The sequence below is a fragment of the Dermacentor variabilis genome, chromosome 10, assembly GCF_050947875.1.
Source record: "Dermacentor variabilis isolate Ectoservices chromosome 10, ASM5094787v1, whole genome shotgun sequence".
Classification (NCBI taxonomy): Eukaryota; Metazoa; Arthropoda; class Arachnida; order Ixodida; family Ixodidae; genus Dermacentor; species Dermacentor variabilis.
Window position 1 is genome coordinate 114,214,759 of NC_134577.1, and position 16,090 is coordinate 114,230,848.

Sequence of the window (16,090 nt, forward strand, 5' to 3'; positions counted from 1 at the left end):
TCGGCGTTGGCTCTACCAGCATTCTCCAGTTGAACGTAAGTTACAGTAAATGCAACCACCCACACGTTGTGCAAATGAAAAAAAAAACAAGACGTCACAGAAGCACGCAATAAAAAAGCAAAAAGAACGGTGCCATCAGCACTCGGTGTTCCCAGGTAGTCTCCCTGCAAGTACTGACCGAGCCCAATGCTGCTTAGCTTCGGGGATCGGACGAGAACCGGCGTATTCAGCATGGTATGGCCGATGGCGAGAATGTGCTGTTTACGACTGCACCTGTATCGTGCTGCTATGTTGTGCAGTCGCCGAATGTAATGCTACAGCATACAGCACGTACGCGGCAGTCTTTCCGTGAACAATACACGCACGCGTCGTGTACGTTGATCACTCCGTTTATGGTTGTTCGCTGCATGCGTGCGTGCTAGTGCTCACAAAAACAAGAGGGCGAGCGCCAAATTTTGCGCGCGTTGCAGCCCACAAAGTGCCACTTTATTGATGCGTTGTCATTGAGCTGTATGCGGTGTGATAAGTAAACGGTTAGAAGCTTGTGCGACTAAATTTTGCATCATTACGTATACCGCTTACCACCGTTATCATTCCGCGCACAATATCGTGTAGTGGCCTGAATATTGTTGGTGTTACACTTCGGCGTTGGCTCTACCAGCAGGCTCCAGTTGAACGTAAGTTTCAGTAAATGCAACCACCCAAACGTTGTGCAAATGAAAAAAAAAACAAGACGTCACAGAAGCACGCAATAAAAAAGCAAAAAGAACGGTGCCATCAGCACTCGGTGTACCCAGGTGGTCTCCCTCCCAAGAACTGACCGAGCCCAATGCTGCTTAGCTTCGGGGATCGGACGGGAACCGGCGTTTTCAGCATGGTATGGCCGATGGCGAGAATGTGCTGTTTACGACTGCACCTGTATCGTGCTGCTATGTTGTGCAGTCGCCGAATGTATTGCTACAGCATACAGCACGTACGCGGCAGTCTTTCCGTGAACAATACACGCACGCGTCGTGTACGTTGATCACTCCGTTTGTGGTTGTTCGCTGCATGCGTGGGTGCTAGTGCTCACAAAAACAAGAGGGCGAGCGCCACATTTTGCGCGCGTTGCAGCCCACAAGGTGCCACTTTATTGATGCGTTGTCATTGAGCTGTATGCGGGTGTGATAAGTAAGCGGTTAGAAGCTTGTGCGACTAAATTTTGCATCATTACGTATACCGCTTAACACCGTCATCATTCCGCGTACAATGTCGTGTAGTGGCCTGAATATTGTTGGTGTTACACTTCGGCGTTGGCTCTACCAGCAGGCTCCAGTTGAACGTAAGTTACAGTAAATGCAACCACCCACACGTTGTGCAAATGAAAAAAAAACAAGACGTTACAGAAGCACGCAATAAAAAAGCAAAAAGAACGGTGCCATCAGCACTCGGTGTTCCCAGGTGGTCTCCCTCCCAAGTACTGACCGAGCCCAATGCTGCTTAGCTTCGGGGATCGGACGAGAACCGGCGTATTCAGCATGGTATGGCTGATGGCGAGAATGAGCTGTTTACGACTGCACCTGTATCGTGCTGCTATGTTGTGCAGTCGCCGAATGTATTGCTACAGCATACAGCACGTACGCGGCAGTCTTTCCGTGAACAATACACGCACGCGTCGTGTACGTTGATCATTCCGTTTGTGATTGTTCGCTGCATGCGTGCGTGCTAGTGCTCACAAAAACAAAAGGGCGAGCGCCACATTTTGCGCGCGTTGCAGCCCAAAAGGTGCCACTTTATTGATGCGTTGTCATTGAGCTGTATGCGGGTGTGATAAGTGAGCGGTTAGAAGCTTGTGCAACTAAATTTTGCATCATTACGTATACCGCTTACTACCGTCATCATTCCGCGTACAATATCGTGTAGTGGCCTGAATATTGTTGGTGTTACACTTCGGCGTTGGCTCTTACAGCAGGGTCCAGTTGAATGTAAGTTACAGTAAATGCAACCACCCACACGTTGTGCAAATGAAAAAAAAAAACAAGACGTCACAGAAGCACGCAATAAAAAAGCAAAAAGAATGGTGCCATCAGCACTCGGTGTTCCCAGGTGGTCTTCCTCCCAAGTACTGACCGAGCCCAATGCTGCTTAGCTTCGGGGATCGGACGAGAACCGGCATATTCAGCATGGTATGGCCGATGGCGAGAATGTGCTGTTTACGACTGCACCTGTATCGTGCTGCTATGCTGTGCAGTCGCCGAATGTATTGCTACAGCATACAGCACGTACGCGGCAGTCTTTCCGTGAACAATACACGCACGAGTCGTGTACGTTGATCACTCCGTTTGTGGTTGTTCGCTGCATGCGTGCGTGCTAGTGCACACAAAAACAAGAGGGCGAGCGCCACATTTTGCGCGCGTTGCAGCCCAAAAGGTGCCACTTTATTGATGCGTTGTAATTGAGCTGTATGCGGGTGTGATAAGTAAGCGGTTAGAAGCTTGTGCGACTAAATTTTGCATCATTACGTGTACCGCTTACCACCGTCATCATTCCGCATACAATATCGTGTAGTGGCCTGAATATTGTTGGTGTTACACTTCGGCGTTGGCTCTACCAGCATTCTCCAGTTGAACGTAAGTTACAGTAAATGCAACCACCCACACGTTGTGCAAATGAAAAAAAAAACAAGACGTCACAGAAGCACGCAATAAAAAAGCAAAAAGAACGGTGCCATCAGCACTCGGTGTTCCCAGGTGGTCTCCCTGCAAGTACTGACCGAGCCCAATGCTGCTTAGCTTCGGGGATCGGACGAGAACCGGCGTATTCAGCATGGTATGGCCGATGGCGAGAATGTGCTGTTTACGACTGCACCTGTATCGTGCTGCTATGTTGTGCAGTCGCCGAATGTATTACTACAGCATACAGCACGTACGCGGCAGTCTTTCCGTGAACACTACACGCACGCGTCGTGTACGTTGATCACTCCGTTTGTGGTTGTTCGCTGCATGCGTGCGTGCTAGTGCTCACAAAAACAAGAGGGCGAGCGCCACATTTTGCGCGCGTTGCAGCCCATAAGGTGCCACTTTATTGATGCGTTGTCATTGAGCTGTATGCGGGTGTGATAAGTAAGTGGTTAGAAGCTTGTGCGACTAAATTTCGCATCATTACGTATACCACTTACCACCGTCATCATTCCGCGTACAATATCGTGTAGTGGTCTGAATATTGTTGGTGTTACACTTCGGCGTTGGCTCTACGAGCAGGCTCCAGTTGAACGTAAGTTACAGTAAATGCAACCACCCACACGTTGTGCAAATGAAAAAAAAACAAGACGTCACAGAAGCACGCAATAAAAAGCAAAAAGAACGGTGCCATCAGCATTCGGTGTTCCCAAGTGGTCTCCCTTCCAAGTACTGACCGAGCCCAATGCTGCTTAGCTTCGGGGATAGGACGAGAACCGGCGTATTCAGCATGGTATGGCCGATGGCGAGAATGTGCTGTTTACGACTGCATCTGTACCGTGCTGCTATGTTGTGCAGTCGCCGAATGTATTGCTCCAGCATACAGCACGTACGCGGAATTATTTCCGTGAACAATACACGCACGCGTCGTGTACGTTGATCACTCCGTTTGTGGTTGTTCGCTGCATGCGTGCGTGCTAGTGCTCACAAAAAACAAGAGGGCGAGCGCCACATTTTGCGCGCGTTGCAGCCCAAAAGGTGGCACTTTATTGATGCGTTGTCATTGAGCTGTATGCGGGTGTGATAAGTAAGCGGTTAGAAGCTTGTGCGACTAAATTTTGCATCATTACGTATACCGCTTACCACCGTCATCATTCCGCGTACAATATCGTGTAGTGGCCTGAATATTGTTGGTGTTACACTTCGGCGTTGGCTCTACCAGCAGGCTCCAGTTGAACGTAAGTTACAGTAAATGCAACCACCCACACGTTGTGCAAATGAAAAAAAACAAGACGTCACAGAAGCACGCAATAAAAAAGCAAAAAGAACGGTGCCATCAGCATTCGGTGTTCCCAAGTGGTCTCCCTCCCAAGTACTGACCGAGCCCAATGCTGCTTAGCTTCGGGGATCGGACGAGAACCGGCGTATTCAGCATGGTATGGCCGATGGCGAGAATGTGCTGTTTACGACTGCATCTGTACCGTGCTGCTATGTTGTGCAGTCGCCGAATGTATTGCTCCAGCATACAGCACGTACGCGGCAGTCTTTCCGTGAACAATACACGCACGCGTCGTTGTACGTTGATCACTCCGTTTGTGGTTGTGTGCTGCATGCGTGCGTGCTAGCGCTCACAAAAACAAGAGGGCGAGCGCCACATTTTGCGCGCGTTGCAGCCCACAAGGTGCCACTTTATTGATGCGTTGTCATTGAGCTGTATGCGGGTGTGATAAGTGAGCGGTTAGAAGCTTGTGCGACTAAATTTTGCATCATTACGTATACCGCTTACCACCGTCATCATTCCGCGTACAATGTCGTGTAGTGGCCTGAATATTGTTGGTGTTACACTTCGGCGTTGGCTCTATCAGCAGGCTCCAGTTGAACGGAAGTTACAGTAAATGCAACCACCCACACGTTGTGCAAATGAAAAAAAAAACAAGACGTCACAGAAGCACGCAATAAAAAAGCAAAAAGAACGGTGCCATCAGCACTCGGTGTTCCCATGTGGTCTCCCTCCCAAGTACTGCCCGAGCCCAATGCTGCTTAGCTTCGGGGATCGGACGAGAACCGGCGTATTCAGCATGGTATGACCGATGGCGAGAATGTGCTGTTTACGACTGCACCTGTATCTTGCTGCTATGTTGTGCAGTCGCCGAATGTATTGCTACAGCATACAGCACGTACGCGGCAGTCTTTCCGTGAACAATACACGCACGCGTCGTTGTACGTTGATCACTCCGTTTGTGGTTGTGTGCTGCATGCGTGCGTGCTAGTGCTCACAAAAACAAGAGGGCGAGCGCCACATTTTGCGCGCGTTGCAGCCCACAAGGTGCCACTTTATTGATGCGTTGTCATTGAGCTGTATGCGGGTGTGATAAGTGAGCGGTTAGAAGCTTGTGCGACTAAATTTTGCATCATTACGTATACCGCTTACTACCGTCATCATTCCACGTACAATATCGTGTAGTGGCCTGAATATTGTTGGTGTTACACTTCGGCGTTGGCTCTACGAGCAGGCTCCAGTTGAACGTAAGTTACAGTAAATGCAACCACCCACACGTTGTGCAAATGAAAAAAAACAAGACGTCACAGAAGCACGCAATAAAAAGCAAAAAGAACGGTGCCATCAACACTCGGTGTTCCCAGGTGGTCTCCCTCCCAAGTACTGACCGAGCCCAATGCTGCTTAGCTTCGGCGATCGGACGAGAACAGGCGTATTCAGCATGGTATGGCCGATGGCGAGAATGAGCTGTTTACGACTGCACCTGTATCGTGCTGCTATGTTGTGCAGTCGCCGAATGTATTGCTACAGCATACAGCACGTACGCGGCAGTCTTTCCGTGAACAATACACGCACGCGTCGTGTACGTTGATCATTCCGTTTGTGGTTGTTCGCTGCATGCGTGCGTGCTAGTGCTCACAAAAACAAAAGGGCGAGCGCCACATTTTGCGCGCGTTGCAGCCCAAAAGGTGCCACTTTATTGATGCGTTGTCATTGAGCTGTATGCGGGTGTGATAAGTAAGCGGTTAGAAGCTTGTGTGACTAAATTTTGCATCATTACGTATACCGCTTACCACCGTCATCATTCCGCGTACAATATCGTGTAGTGGCCTGAATATTGTTGGTGGTACACTTCGGCGTTGGCTCTACCACCAGGCTCCAGTTGAACGTAAGTTACAGTAAATGCAACCACCCACACGCTGTGCAAATGAAAAAAAAAACAAGACATCACAGAAGCACGCAATAAAAAAGCAAAAAGAACGGTGCCATCAGCACTCGGTGTTCCCAGGTGGTCTCCCTCCCAAGTACTGACCAAGCCCAATGCAGCTTAGCTTCGGGGATCGGACGAGAACCGGCGTATTCAGCATGGTATGGCCGATGGCGAGAATGTGCTGTTTACGACTGCAACTGTATCATGCTGCTATGTTGTGCAGTCGCCGAATGTATTGCTACAGCATACAGCACGTACGCGGCAGTCTTTCCGTGAACAATACACGCACGCGTCGTTGTACGTTGATCACTCCGTTTGTGGTTGTGTGCTGCATGCGTGCGTGCTAGCGCTCACAAAAACAAGAGGGCGAGCGCCACATTTTGCGCGCGTTGCAGCCCACAAGGTGCCACTTTATTGATGCGTTGTCATTGAGCTGTATGCGGGTGTGATAAGTGAGCGGTTAGAAGCTTGTGCGACTAAATTTTGCATCATTACGTATACCGCTTACCACCGTCATCATTCCGCGTACAATGTCGTGTAGTGGCCTGAATATTGTTGGTGTTACACTTCGGCGTTGGCTCTACGAGCAGGCTCCAGTTGAACGTAAGTTACAGTAAATGCAACCACCCACACGTTGTGCAAATGAAAAAAAACAAGACGTCACAGAAGCACGCAATAAAAAAGCAAAAAGAACGGTGCCATCAGCACTCGGTGTTCCCAGGTGGTCTCCCTCCCAAGTACTGACCGAGCCCAATGCTGCTTAGCTTCGGCGATCGGACGAGAACAGGCGTATTCAGCATGGTATGGCCGATGGCGAGAATGAGCTGTTTACGACTGCACCTGTATCGTGCTGCTATGTTGTGCAGTCGCCGAATGTATTGCTACAGCATACAGCACGTACGCGGCTGTCTTTCCGTGAAGAATACACGCACGTGTCGTGTACGTTGATCATTCCGTTTGTGGTTGTTCGCTGCATGCGTGCGTGCTAGTGCTCACAAAAACAAAAGGGCGAGCGCCACATTTTGCGCGCGTTGCAGCCCAAAAGGTGCCACTTTATTGATGCGTTGTCATTGAGCTGTATGCGGGTGTGATAAGTAAGCGGTTAGAAGCTTGTGTGACTAAATTTTGCATCATTACGTATACCGCTTACCACCGTCATCATTCCGCGTACAATATCGTGTAGTGGCCTGAATATTGTTGGTGGTACACTTCGGCGTTGGCTCTACCACCAGGCTCCAGTTGAACGTAAGTTACAGTAAATGCAACCACCCACACGCTGTGCAAATGAAAAAAAAAACAAGACATCACAGAAGCACGCAATAAAAAAGCAAAAAGAACGGTGCCATCAGCACTCGGTGTTCCCAGGTGGTCTCCCTCCCAAGTACTGACCGAGCCCAATGCTGCTTCACTTCGGGGATCGGACGAGAACCGGCGTATTCAGCATGGTGTGGCCGATGACGAGAATGTGCTGTTTACGACTGCAACTGTATCGTGCTGCTATGTTGTGAAGTCGCCGAATGTATTGCTACAGCATACAGCACGTACGCGGCAGTCTTTCCGTGAACAATACACGCACGCGTCGTTGTACGTTGATCACTCCGTTTGTGGTTGTGTGCTGCATGCGTGCGTGCTAGTGCTCACAAAAACAAGAGGGCGAGCGCCACATTTTGCGCGCGTTGCAGCCCACAAGGTGCCACTTTATTGATGCGTTGTCATTGAGCTGTATGCGGGTGTGATAAGTGAGCGGTTAGAAGCTTGTGCGACTAAATTTTGCATCATTACGTATACCGCTCACCACCGTCATCATTCCGCGTACAATGTCGTGTAGTGGCCTGAATATTGTTGGTGTTACACTTCGGCGTTGGCTCTACCAGCAGGCTGCAGTTGAACGGAAGTTAAAGTAAATGCAACCACCCACACGTTGTGCAAATGAAAAAAAAAAAACAAGACGTCACAGAAGCACGCAATAAAAAAGCAAAAAGAACGGTGCCATCAGCACTCGGTGTTCCCAGGTGGTCTCCCTCCCAAGTACTGACCGAGCCCAATGCTGCTTCACTTCGGGGATCGGACGAGAACCGGCGTATTCAGCATGGTATGGCCGATGGCTAGAATGTGCTGTTTACGACTGCAACTGTATCGTGCTGCTATGTTGTGCAGTCGCCGAATGTATTGCTACAGCATACAGCACGTACGCGGCAGTCTTTCCGTGAACAATACACGCACGCGTCGTTGTACGTTGATCACTCCGTTTGTGGTTGTGTGCTGCATGCGTGCGTGCTAGCGCTCACAAAAACAAGAGGGCGAGCGCCACATTTTGCGCGCGTTGCAGCCCACAAGGTGCCACTTTATTGATGCGTTGTCATTGAGCTGTATGCGGGTGTGATAAGTGAGCGGTTAGAAGCTTGTGCGACTAAATTTTGCATCATTACGTATACCGCTTACCACCGTCATCATTCCGCGTACAATGTCGTGTAGTGGCCTGAATATTGTTGGTGTTACACTTCGGCGTTGGCTCTATCCGCAGGCTCCAGTTGAACGGAAGTTACAGTAAACGCAACCACCCACACGTTGTGCAAATGAAAAAAAAAAAAAAAACAAGACGTCACAGAAGCACGCAATAAAAAAGCAAAAAGAACGGTGCCATCAGCACTCGGTGTTCCCAGGTGGTCTCCCTCCCAAGTACTGACCGAGCCCAATGCTGCTTAGCTTCGGCGATCGGACGAGAACAGGCGTATTCAGCATGGTATGGCCGATGGCGAGAATGAGCTGTTTACGACTGCACCTGTATCGTGCTGCTATGTTGTGCAGTCGCCGAATGTATTGCTACAGCATACAGCACGTACGCGGCAGTCTTTCCGTGAACAATACACGCACGCGTCGTGTACGTTGATCATTCCGTTTGTGGTTGTTCGCTGCATGCGTGCGTGCTAGTGCTCACAAAAACAAAAGGGCGAGCGCCACATTTTGCGCGCGTTGCAGCCCAAAAGGTGCCACTTTATTGATGCGTTGTCATTGAGCTGTATGCGGGTGTGATAAGTAAGCGGTTAGAAGCTTGTGTGACTAAATTTTGCATCATTACGTATACCGCTTACCACCGTCATCATTCCGCGTACAATATCGTGTAGTGGCCTGAATATTGTTGGTGGTACACTTCGGCGTTGGCTCTACCACCAGGCTCCAGTTGAACGTAAGTTACAGTAAATGCAACCACCCACACGCTGTGCAAATGAAAAAAAAAACAAGACATCACAGAAGCACGCAATAAAAAAGCAAAAAGAACGGTGCCATCAGCACTCGGTGTTCCCAGGTGGTCTCCCTCCCAAGTACTGACCGAGCCCAATGCAGCTTAGCTTCGGGGATCGGACGAGAACCGGCGTATTCAGCATGGTATGGCCGATGGCGAGAATGTGCTGTTTACGACTGCAACTGTATCGTGCTGCTATGTTGTGCAGTCGCCGAATGTATTGCTACAGCATACAGCACGTACGCGGCAGTCTTTCCGTGAACAATACACGCACGCGTCGTTGTACGTTGATCACTCCGTTTGTGGTTGTGTGCTGCATGCGTGCGTGCTAGTGCTCACAAAAACAAGAGGGCGAGCGCCACATTTTGCGCGCGTTGCAGCCCACAAGGTGCCACTTTATTGATGCGTTGTCATTGAGCTGTATGCGGGTGTGATAAGTGAGCGGTTAGAAGCTTGTGCGACTAAATTTTGCATCATTACGTATACCGCTCACCACCGTCATCATTCCGCGTACAATGTCGTGTAGTGGCCTGAATATTGTTGGTGTTACACTTCGGCGTTGGCTCTACCAGCAGGCTGCAGTTGAACGGAAGTTAAAGTAAATGTAACCACCCACACGTTGTGCAAATGAAAAAAAAAACAAGACGTCACAGAAGCACGCAATAAAAAAGCAAAAAGAACGGTGCCATCAGCACTCGGTGTTCCCAGGTGGTCTCCCTCCCAAGTACTGACCGAGCCCAATGCTGCTTCACTTCGGGGATCGGACGAGAACCGACGTATTCAGCATGGTATGGCCGATGGCGAGAATGTGCTGTTTACGACTGCAACTGTATCGTGCTGCTATGTTGTGCAGTCGCCGAATGTATTGCTACAGCATACAGCACGTACGCGGCAGTCTTTCCGTGAACAATACACGCACGCGTCGTGTACGTTGATCACTCCGTTTGTGGTTGTTCGCTGCATGCGTGCGTGCTGGTGCTCACAAAAAGAAGAGGGCGAGCGCCACATTTTGCGCGCGTTGCAGCCCACAAGGTGCTTCTTTATTGCTGCGTTGTCATTGAGCTGTATTCGGGTGTGATAAGTAAGCGGTTAGAAGCTTGTGCGACTAAATTTTGCCTCATTACGTATACCGCTTACCACCGTCATCATTCCGCGTACAATATCGTGTAGTGGCCTGAATATTGTTGGTGTTACATTTCGCCGTTGGCTCTACCAGCAGGCTCCAGTTGAACGTAAGTTACAGTAAATGCAACCACCCACACGTTGTGCAAATGAAAAAAAAACAAGACGTCACAGAAGCACGCAATAAAAAAGCAAAAAGAACGGTGCCATCAGCATTCGGTTTTCCCAGGTGGTCTCCCTCCCAAGTACTGACCGAGCCCAATGCTGCTTAGCTTCGGGGATCGGACGAGAACCGGCGTATTCAGCATGGTATGGCCGATGGCGAGAATGAGCTGTTTACGACTGCACCTGTATCGTGCTGCTATTTTGTGCAGTCGCCGAATGTATTGCTACAGCATACAGCACGTACGCGGCAGTCTTTCCGTGAACAATACACGCACGCGTCGTGTACGTTGATCATTCCGTTTGTGGTTGTTCGCTGCATGCGTGCGTGCTAGTGCTCACAAAAACAAAAGGGCGAGCGCCACATTTTGCGCGCGTTGCAGCCCAAAAGGTGCCACTTTATTGATGCGTTGTCATTGAGCTGTATGCGGGTGTGATAAGTAAGCGGTTAGAAGCTTGTGTGACTAAATTTTGCATCATTACGTATACCGCTTACCACCGTCATCATTCCGCGTACAATATCGTGTAGTGGCCTGAATATTGTTGGTGGTACACTTCGGCGTTGGCTCTACCACCAGGCTCCAGTTGAACGTAAGTTACAGTAAATGCAACCACCCACACGCTGTGCAAATGAAAAAAAAAACAAGACATCACAGAAGCACGCAATAAAAAAGCAAAATGAACGGTGCCATCAGCACTCGGTGTTCCCAGGTGGTCTCCCTCCCAAGTACTGACCGAGCCCAATGCTGCTTCACTTCGGGGATCGGACGAGAACCGGCGTATTCAGCATGGTATGGCCGATGGCGAGAATGTGCTGTTTACGACTGCAACTGTATCGTGCTGCTATGTTGTGCAGTCGCCGAATGTATTGCTACAGCATACAGCACGTACGCGGCAGTCTTTCCGTGAACAATACACGCACGCGTCGTGTACGTTGATCACTCCGTTTGTGGTTGTTCGCTGCATGCGTGCGTGCTGGTGCTCACAAAAAGAGGAGGGCGAGCGCCACATTTTGCGCGCGTTGCAGCCCACAAGGTGCCACTTTATTGATGCGTTGTCATTGAGCTGTATTCGGGTGTGATAAGTAAGCGGTTAGAAGCTTGTGCGACTAAATTTTGCCTCATTACGTATACCGCTTACCACCGTCATCATTCCGCGTACAATATCGTGTAGTGGCCAGAATATTGTTGGTGTTACATTTCGCCGTTGGCTCTACCAGCAGGCTCCAGTTGAACGTAAGTTACAGTAAATGCAACCACCCACACGTTGTGCAAATGAAAAAAAAACAAGACGTCACAGAAGCACGCAATAAAAAAGCAAACAGAACGGTGCCATCAGCACTCGGTGTTCCCAGGTGGTCTCCCTCAAAGTACTGACCGAGCCCAATGCTGCTTAGCTTCGGGGATCGGACGAGAACCGGCGTATTCAGCATGGTATGGCCGATGGCGAGAATGTGCTGTTTACGACTGCACCTGTATCGTGCTCCTATGTTGTGCAGTCGCCGAATGTATTGCTACAGCATACAGCACGTACGCGGCAGTCTTTCCGTGAACAATACACGCACGCTTCGTGTACGTTGATCACTCCGTTTGTGGTTGTTCGCTGCATGCGTGCGTGCTAGTGCTCACAAAAACAAGAGGGCGAGCGCCACATTTTGCGCGCGTTGCAGCCCACAAGGTGCCACTTTATTGATGCGTTGTCATTGAGCTGTATGCGGGTGTGATAAGTAAGCGGTTAGAAGCTTGTGCGACTAAATTTTGCATCATTACGTATACCGCTTACCACCGTCATCATTCCGCGTACAATATCGTGTAGTGGCCTGAATATTGTTGGTGTTACACTTCGGCGTTGGCTCTACGAGCAGGCTCCAGTTGAACGTAAGTTACAGTAAATGCAACCACCCACACGTTGTGCAAATGAAAAAAAAACAAGACGTCACAGAAGCACGCAATAAAAAAGCAAAAAGAACGGTGCCATCAGCATTCGGTTTTCCCAGGTGGTCTCCCTCCCAAGTACTGACCGAGCCCAATGCTGCTTAGCTTCGGGGATCGGACGAGAACCGGCGTATTCAGCATGGTATGGCCGATGGCGAGAATGAGCTGTTTACGACTGCACCTGTATCGTGCTGCTATTTTGTGCAGTCGCCGAATGTATTGCTACAGCATACAGCACGTACGCGGCAGTCTTTCCGTGAACAATACACGCACGCGTCGTGTACGTTGATCATTCCGTTTGTGGTTGTTCGCTGCATGCGTGCGTGCTAGTGCTCACAAAAACAAAAGGGCGAGCGCCACATTTTGCGCGCGTTGCAGCCCAAAAGGTGCCGCTTTATTGATGCGTTGTCATTGAGCTGTATGCGGGTGTGATAAGTAAGCGGTTAGAAGCTTGTGTGACTAAATTTTGCATCATTACGTATACCGCTTACCACCGTCATCATTCCGCGTACAATATCGTGTAGTGGCCTGAATATTGTTGGTGGTACACTTCGGCGTTGGCTCTACCACCAGGCTCCAGTTGAACGTAAGTTACAGTAAATGCAACCACCCACACGCTGTGCAAATGAAAAAAAGAAACAAGACATCACAGAAGCACGCAATAAAAAAGCAAAATGAACGGTGCCATCAGCACTCGGTGTTCCCAGGTGGTCTCCCTCCCAAGTACTGACCGAGCCCAATGCTGCTTCACTTCGGGGATCGGACGAGAACCGGCGTATGCAGCATGGTATGGCAGATGGCGAGAATGTGCTGTTTACGACTGCACCTGTATCGTGCTGCTATTTTGTGCAGTCGCCGAATGTATTGCTACAGCATACAGCACGTACGCGGCAGTCTTTCCGTGAACAATACACGCACGCGTCGTGTACGTTGATCATTCCGTTTGTGGTTGTTCGCTGCATGCGTGCGTGCTAGTGCTCACAAAAACAAGAGGGCGAGCGCCACATTTTGCGCGCGTTGCAGCCCAAAAGGTGCCACTTTATTGATGCGTTGTCATTGAGCTGTATGCGGGTGTGATAAGTAAGCGGTTAGAAGTTTGTGTGACTAAATTTTGCATCATTACGTATACCGCTTACCACCGTCATCATTCCGCGTACAATATCGTGTAGTGGCCTGAATATTGTTGGTGTTACACTTCGGCGTTGGCTCTACGAGCAGGCTCCAGTTGAACGTAAGTTACAGTAAATGCAACCACCCACACGTTGTGCAAATGAAAAAAAAACAAGACGTCACAGAAGCACGCAATAAAAAAGCAAAAAGAACGGTGCCATCAGCATTCGGTTTTCCCAGGTGGTCTCCCTCCCAAGTACTGACCGAGCCCAATGCTGCTTAGCTTCGGGGATCGGACGAGAACCGGCGTATTCAGCATGGTATGGCCGATGGCGAGAATGAGCTGTTTACGACTGCACCTGTATCGTGCTGCTATTTTGTGCAGTCGCCGAATGTATTGCTACAGCATACAGCACGTACGCGGCAGTCTTTCCGTGAACAATACACGCACGCATCGTGTACGTTGATCATTCCGTTTGTGGTTGTTCGCTGCATGCGTGCGTGCTAGTGCTCACAAAAACAAAAGGGCGAGCGTCACATTTTGCGCGCGTTGCAGCCCAAAAGGTGCCACTTTATTGATGCGTTGTCATTGAGCTGTATGCGGGTGTGATAAGTAAGCGGTTAGAAGCTTGTGTGACTAAATTTTGCATCATTACGTATACCGCTTACCACCGTCATCATTCCGCGTACAATATCGTGTAGTGGCCTGAATATTGTTGGTGGTACACTTCGGCGTTGGCTCTACCACCAGGCTCCAGTTGAACGTAAGTTACAGTAAATGCAACCACCCACACGCTGTGCAAATGAAAAAAAAAAACAAGACATCACAGAAGCACGCAATAAAAAAGCAAAATGAACGGTGCCATCAGCACTCGGTGTTCCCAGGTGGTCTCCCTCCCAAGTACTGACCGAGCCCAATGCTGCTTCACTTCGGGGATCGGACGAGAACCGGCGTATTCAGCATGGTATGGCCGATGGCGAGAATGTGCTGTTTACGACTGCAACTGTATCGTGCTGCTATGTTGTGCAGTCGCCGAATGTATTGCTACAGCATACAGCACGTACGCGGCAGTCTTTCCGTGAACAATACACGCACGCGTCGTGTACGTTGATCACTCCGTTTGTGGTTGTTCGCTGCATGCGTGCGTGCTGGTGCTCACAAAAAGAAGAGGGCGAGCGCCACATTTTGCGCGCGTTGCAGCCCACAAGGTGCCACTTTATTGATGCGTTGTCATTGAGCTGTATTCGGGTGTGATAAGTAAGCGGTTAGAAGCTTGTGCGACTAAATTTTGCCTCATTACGTATACCGCTTACCACCGTCATCATTCCGCGTACAATATCGTGTAGTGGCCTGAATATTGTTGGTGTTACATTTCGCCGTTGGCTCTACCAGCAGGCTCCAGTTGAACGTAAGTTACAGTAAATGCAACCACCCACACGTTGTGCAAATGAAAAAAAAAAACAAGACGTCACAGAAGCACGCAATAAAAAAGCAAACAGAACGGTGCCATCAGCACTCGGTGTTCCCAGGTGGTCTCCCTCAAAGTACTGACCGAGCCCAATGCTGCTTAGCTTCGGGGATCGGACGAGAACCGGCGTATTCAGCATGGTATGGCCGATGGCGAGAATGTGCTGTTTACGACTACACCTGTATCGTGCTGCTATGTTGTGCAGTCGCCAAATGTATTGCTACAGCATACAGCACGTACGCGGCAGTCTTTCCGTGAACAATACACGCACGCGTCGTGTACGTTGATCACTCCGTTTGTGGTTGTTCGCTGCATGCGTGCGTGCTGGTGCTCACAAAAAGAAGAGGGCGAGCGCCACATTTTGCGCGCGTTGCAGCCCACAAGGTGCCACTTTATTGATGCGTTGTCATTGAGCTGTATTCGGGTGTGATAAGTAAGCGGTTAGAAGCTTGTGCGACTAAATTTTGCCTCATTACGTATACCGCTTACCACCGTCATCATTCCGCGTACAATATCGTGTAGTGGCCTGAATATTGTTGGTGTTACATTTCGCCGTTGGCTCTACCAGCAGGCTCCAGTTGAACGTAAGTTACAGTAAATGCAACCACCCACACCTTGTGCAAATGAAAAAAAAAACAAGACGTCACAGAAGCACGCAATAAAAAAGCAAACAGAACGGTGCCATCAGCACTCGGTGTTCCCAGGTGGTCTCCCTCAAAGTACTGACCGAGCCCAATGCTGCTTAGCTTCGGGGATCGGACGAGAACCGGCGTATTCAGCATGGTATGGCCGATGGCGAGAATGTGCTGTTTACGACTGCAACTGTATCGTGCTGCTATGTTGTGCAGTCGCCGAATGTATTGCTACAGCATACAGCACGTACGCGGCAGTCTTTCCGTGAACAATACACGCACGCGTCGTTGTACGTCGATCACTCCGTTTGTGGTTGTGTGCTGCATGCGTGCATGCTAGTGCTCACAAAAACAAGAGGGCGAGCGCCACATTTTGCGCGTGTTGCAGCCCACAAGGTGCCACTTTATTGATGTGTTGTCATTGAGCTGTATGCGGGTGTGATAAGTGAGCGGTTAGAAGCTTGTGCGACTAAATTTTGCATCATTACGTATACCGCTCACCACCGTCATCATTCCGCGTACAATGTCGTGTAGTGGCCTGAATATTGTTG

The 16,090-nt window shown here is 49.7% G+C and overlaps 13 non-coding genes and 12 pseudogenes across 13 annotated transcripts; all 25 read right to left on the reverse strand.

Annotated features, from left to right (window-relative positions):
* Positions 1 to 130: 130 nt before the first annotated feature.
* On the reverse strand, positions 131 to 248 carry LOC142561770 (5S ribosomal RNA; annotated as a pseudogene).
* Positions 249 to 772: 524 nt separating this feature from the next.
* LOC142561643 (5S ribosomal RNA) lies at positions 773 to 891 on the reverse strand (annotated as a pseudogene).
* Positions 892 to 1,415: 524 nt separating this feature from the next.
* On the reverse strand, positions 1,416 to 1,534 carry LOC142562760 (5S ribosomal RNA). The gene has a single exon (XR_012824073.1). It is a non-coding gene; the product is annotated as a 5S ribosomal RNA (ribosomal RNA).
* Positions 1,535 to 2,060: 526 nt separating this feature from the next.
* LOC142561520 (5S ribosomal RNA) lies at positions 2,061 to 2,179 on the reverse strand (annotated as a pseudogene).
* Positions 2,180 to 2,704: 525 nt separating this feature from the next.
* Positions 2,705 to 2,822, reverse strand: LOC142561242 (5S ribosomal RNA). Its single transcript, XR_012823765.1, has one exon. It is a non-coding gene; the product is annotated as a 5S ribosomal RNA (ribosomal RNA).
* Positions 2,823 to 3,345: 523 nt separating this feature from the next.
* Positions 3,346 to 3,464, reverse strand: LOC142562377 (5S ribosomal RNA; annotated as a pseudogene).
* A 524-nt stretch (positions 3,465 to 3,988) lies between these two features.
* LOC142561627 (5S ribosomal RNA) lies at positions 3,989 to 4,107 on the reverse strand (annotated as a pseudogene).
* A 526-nt stretch (positions 4,108 to 4,633) lies between these two features.
* LOC142562848 (5S ribosomal RNA) lies at positions 4,634 to 4,752 on the reverse strand. The gene has a single exon (XR_012824161.1). It is a non-coding gene; the product is annotated as a 5S ribosomal RNA (ribosomal RNA).
* A 523-nt stretch (positions 4,753 to 5,275) lies between these two features.
* On the reverse strand, positions 5,276 to 5,394 carry LOC142561497 (5S ribosomal RNA; annotated as a pseudogene).
* A 525-nt stretch (positions 5,395 to 5,919) lies between these two features.
* Positions 5,920 to 6,038, reverse strand: LOC142561009 (5S ribosomal RNA). The gene has a single exon (XR_012823541.1). It is a non-coding gene; the product is annotated as a 5S ribosomal RNA (ribosomal RNA).
* Positions 6,039 to 6,562: 524 nt separating this feature from the next.
* On the reverse strand, positions 6,563 to 6,681 carry LOC142561088 (5S ribosomal RNA). Its single transcript, XR_012823617.1, has one exon. It is a non-coding gene; the product is annotated as a 5S ribosomal RNA (ribosomal RNA).
* A 525-nt stretch (positions 6,682 to 7,206) lies between these two features.
* Positions 7,207 to 7,325, reverse strand: LOC142561481 (5S ribosomal RNA; annotated as a pseudogene).
* Positions 7,326 to 7,853: 528 nt separating this feature from the next.
* Positions 7,854 to 7,972, reverse strand: LOC142562806 (5S ribosomal RNA). The gene has a single exon (XR_012824117.1). It is a non-coding gene; the product is annotated as a 5S ribosomal RNA (ribosomal RNA).
* Positions 7,973 to 8,504: 532 nt separating this feature from the next.
* Positions 8,505 to 8,623, reverse strand: LOC142561089 (5S ribosomal RNA). The gene has a single exon (XR_012823618.1). It is a non-coding gene; the product is annotated as a 5S ribosomal RNA (ribosomal RNA).
* Positions 8,624 to 9,148: 525 nt separating this feature from the next.
* Positions 9,149 to 9,267, reverse strand: LOC142561160 (5S ribosomal RNA). The gene has a single exon (XR_012823687.1). It is a non-coding gene; the product is annotated as a 5S ribosomal RNA (ribosomal RNA).
* A 526-nt stretch (positions 9,268 to 9,793) lies between these two features.
* Positions 9,794 to 9,912, reverse strand: LOC142561355 (5S ribosomal RNA; annotated as a pseudogene).
* A 524-nt stretch (positions 9,913 to 10,436) lies between these two features.
* On the reverse strand, positions 10,437 to 10,555 carry LOC142561484 (5S ribosomal RNA; annotated as a pseudogene).
* Positions 10,556 to 11,080: 525 nt separating this feature from the next.
* On the reverse strand, positions 11,081 to 11,199 carry LOC142562808 (5S ribosomal RNA). The gene has a single exon (XR_012824119.1). It is a non-coding gene; the product is annotated as a 5S ribosomal RNA (ribosomal RNA).
* A 524-nt stretch (positions 11,200 to 11,723) lies between these two features.
* LOC142562901 (5S ribosomal RNA) lies at positions 11,724 to 11,841 on the reverse strand. The gene has a single exon (XR_012824212.1). It is a non-coding gene; the product is annotated as a 5S ribosomal RNA (ribosomal RNA).
* Positions 11,842 to 12,365: 524 nt separating this feature from the next.
* On the reverse strand, positions 12,366 to 12,484 carry LOC142561485 (5S ribosomal RNA; annotated as a pseudogene).
* A 526-nt stretch (positions 12,485 to 13,010) lies between these two features.
* LOC142561573 (5S ribosomal RNA) lies at positions 13,011 to 13,129 on the reverse strand (annotated as a pseudogene).
* A 524-nt stretch (positions 13,130 to 13,653) lies between these two features.
* Positions 13,654 to 13,772, reverse strand: LOC142561486 (5S ribosomal RNA; annotated as a pseudogene).
* A 526-nt stretch (positions 13,773 to 14,298) lies between these two features.
* LOC142562809 (5S ribosomal RNA) lies at positions 14,299 to 14,417 on the reverse strand. The gene has a single exon (XR_012824120.1). It is a non-coding gene; the product is annotated as a 5S ribosomal RNA (ribosomal RNA).
* A 526-nt stretch (positions 14,418 to 14,943) lies between these two features.
* Positions 14,944 to 15,061, reverse strand: LOC142562902 (5S ribosomal RNA). The gene has a single exon (XR_012824213.1). It is a non-coding gene; the product is annotated as a 5S ribosomal RNA (ribosomal RNA).
* A 525-nt stretch (positions 15,062 to 15,586) lies between these two features.
* LOC142562903 (5S ribosomal RNA) lies at positions 15,587 to 15,704 on the reverse strand. Its single transcript, XR_012824214.1, has one exon. It is a non-coding gene; the product is annotated as a 5S ribosomal RNA (ribosomal RNA).
* Positions 15,705 to 16,090: the final 386 nt, after the last annotated feature.